The following is a 3,514-nucleotide window of genomic DNA, read 5'->3' as shown; positions in this document are numbered from 1 at the left end:
GAAGCAACAGTTAGAACAGGACATGGAACAGTGGAAGCAATGGACTTTCCCAATGGTTCCAAATTGGGAAAGGAGTATATCAAGGTCACCTTGCTTATTTAACTTATATGCAGATCACATCATGAGAAATGCCGAACTGGATGAAGCACAATCCCGAGTTATGATTGCAGGGAGAAATATCAATAACCTCAGATACTCAGATGACACCACCCTTATCGTAGAAAGAGGAACTGAAGAGCCTCTTGATGAAAGTGAAAGAGGAGAGTTAAAATGCTGCCTTAAAACTCAACAGTCAAAAACCTAAGATCATGGCATCTGGTCCCATCATTTCACAGCAAATAGATGGGGAAACAATGGAAACATTGACAGACTTTATTTTCTTGGGCTCCAAAATCACTGCAGATGGTGACTGCAGCCATGAAATCAAAAGACGCTTGCTCCTTGGGAGAAAAGCTATGACCAACTTAGACAGCATATTAAAAACAGAGACATTACTTTGCTGACAAAGGTCGATCTAGTCAAAGCTATGGTTTTTCCAGTAGTCACATATGGATGTGAGATTCGGACTATAAAGAATGCTGAGCGCTTTTGAACTGTAGAGAAGTTCAAAAGACTTCTTGAGAGAAGTCTCTTGAGAGTCCCTCGAACTGCAAGGAGATCCAACCAGTCAATCCTAAAGGAAATCAGTCCTGAATATTCATTGGAAGGACTGATGCTGAAGCTGAAACTCCAATATTGTGCCACCTGATGGGAGGAACTGACTCATTTGAAAAGACCCTGATGCTGGGAAAGATTGAAGGCAGGAGGAAAAGGGAATGACAGAGGATGAGATGGTTGGATGGCATCACCAACTTGATGGACATGAGTTTGAGTAAGCTCCCGGAGTTGGTGATGGACAGGGAACCCTGGCATGCTACAGTCCATGGGGTCACAAAGAGTCAGACATGATGAGAGACTGTACTGAACTGAACTGAAACATCAAATAGAAATGAAATTGGATGAATATTCAGAACCATGTCATTAAATCTGAAATTTAATCCATCAGGAAGGTCATTGCATTTTCTATCATTGGTGCCCATTCATTTAAAAGTAAGGATGATACAGCCTTGCTCCTATGAAGAATGCATTTAGATAAGAATGCAGTAACTCAAGAGAAAAACACTAGATAGCTCCAGTTTCTTTAAACATGGTTATACAGTGACAGACTAGATGTTTCAAACTAATTCTTTCACTAGCAACAAATAAAAAGTTGAGAACATGCAGAAAGATTTGTCTTATTAACATCAAACACCAAACAAGATATTGAAGCTTACTGGATCAAGTCACTGGCTGAAGATACAAGCAGGAAGTGTAGAACACGGGCTTCCCTGGTGGTCCAGTGGTTAAGATCCTTCCTTGCAACACAGGGGACTTGGGTTTGATCCCTGGCCAGGGAACTAAGATCCCACATGCCTCAGAGCAACTAACCCTGCATGCCGCAAGTATAGAACCCACAACTAGAGAGTCTGTGCATGACAACGAAAGATCATGAGTGTCTCAACTAAGACCTAACACAGCCAAATAAATAAAAAATGTTTTAAAGTGTGGAACAGAATGCTCTGCTCATGGATATCTTCCTAGGCGTCAGGAGGGAAGCAAGCAGGAGTTTGGAGCTCTGTGAGCAGACGGGAGGCAGGTTAGCACTGAGCTAGGTCACTACATGACAGGGATCAGAGAAACTCCTCTCTGTCACACACACACACTCACACACACACACACTCACACACACTGAGATCTTGTTTCCTGCCTGTGCTTCCCTAACAAACAGCTGAGAAGTGAACAGAGCTTTCGGATGCCACTTGGGGTTGACAGGATGGGAGCTCATATCCACCAGAGGCAGAAGTTAAGAGGAACACCTCACACAACAGAAGTTCTTAATTTGTTTCCCCAAATATTCCCTTTGACAGTCTAATGATGCTTAAATGCTTATTCTCAGAATAATTTTTAGATGCTTTATATGTATATAATTAAATACTTAGGATTATAAAGAGAAAACATATTTTATATGGAAAAACTTATCAACATGTATATCACAATAAAATTTATTCTATTTAGTGTGCAAGTCTATGAATTTTGACAAAGCATACAATTCAGGAACCACTGGAAGCTATAAAATATAAAATACTTCTATCACCTCAAAAATTACCTGTGGCTCTTTGTTGTCACCTGCTCCACCAACCTCCAGCCCTGGCAACACTGGTTTGTTTTTCCCCTTCTAATTTTGCCTTTTTTTCTTCTTCTTCTTCTTCTTTTTTTTTTTTTTTTTTACAATATCATATAAATGAAATCCTATAACATATAGTCTTCTCAGTTAGATTTACTTCATTCAGTATAATGCATTTGAGATTCACCTGTTATATTGCCAATATCTGCTGGATCATAGAAAAATCAAAGAGAATGAAAAAAAAAAAAGCCATCTGCTTCATTGACTGGGCTAAAGCCTTTGACTGTGTGGATCACAACAAACTGTGGGAAATTCTTAGATGGGAATATCAGACCACTTACTTGCCTCCTGAGAAGCCTGTATGCAGGTCAAGAAACAAGAGTTAGAACTGAACATGGAACAACGGACTGGTTCAAAATTGAGAGAGGAGTACGTCAAGGCTATATTTTGTCACCCTGCTTATTTAACTTCTATGCAGAGTACATCATGCGAAATGCTGGGCTGGATGACTCACAAGCTGGAATCAAGATTGCCGGGAAGAATATCAACAGCCTCAGATATGCAGATGACATCACCCTAATGGCAGAAAGAGAAGAGGAACTAAAGAGTCTTGAGAGTGAAAGAGGAGAGTGAAAAAGTTGGCTTAAACTCAACTTTCAAAAAACTAAGATCATGGCATCCGGTCCCATCACTTCATGACAAATAGATGGGGAAAAAGTAGAAACAGTGACAGACTACATTTTCTTGGGCTCCAAAATCACTGCGGACGGTGGCTGCAGCCATGAAATTAAAAGATGTTTTCTCCTTGGAAGAAAAGCTATGACCAACCTAGATAGATGCTAAAAAGCAGAGACATCACTTTGCCAACAAAGATCTAGTGAAAATTACAGTTTTTCCAGTAGTCACACATGGATATAAGAGTTGGACCGTCAAGAAGTCTGAGCGCTGAAGGATTGATGCTTTTGAATTGTGGTGCTGGAGAAGATGCTTGCAAGTCTCTTGGACTGCAAGGAGATCAAACCAGTCAATCCTAAAGGAAATCAATCCTGAATATTCGATGCTGAAGTGGAAGCTCCAGTACTTTGGCCACCTGTTGCAAAGAGCTGACCCATTGGAAAAAACCCTGATTCTGGGAAAAACTGAGAGGAGGAAAAGAGAACCACAGAGTATGAGATGTTTAGATAACATCTCTGCCTCAATGGACATGAGTTTGCGCAAACTCCAGGAGATAGTGAAGGACAGGGAAGCTTGGCATGCTGCAGTCCATGGGGTCACAAAGAGTCAGACAGGACTTCATGATTGGACAACAAC

This window comes from Bison bison, unplaced genomic scaffold (genome assembly GCF_000754665.1).
Source record: "Bison bison bison isolate TAMUID 2011002044 unplaced genomic scaffold, Bison_UMD1.0 scf7180017864341, whole genome shotgun sequence".
Taxonomy (NCBI): Eukaryota; Metazoa; Chordata; class Mammalia; order Artiodactyla; family Bovidae; genus Bison; species Bison bison.
This window is presented reverse-complemented; position numbering follows the sequence as displayed.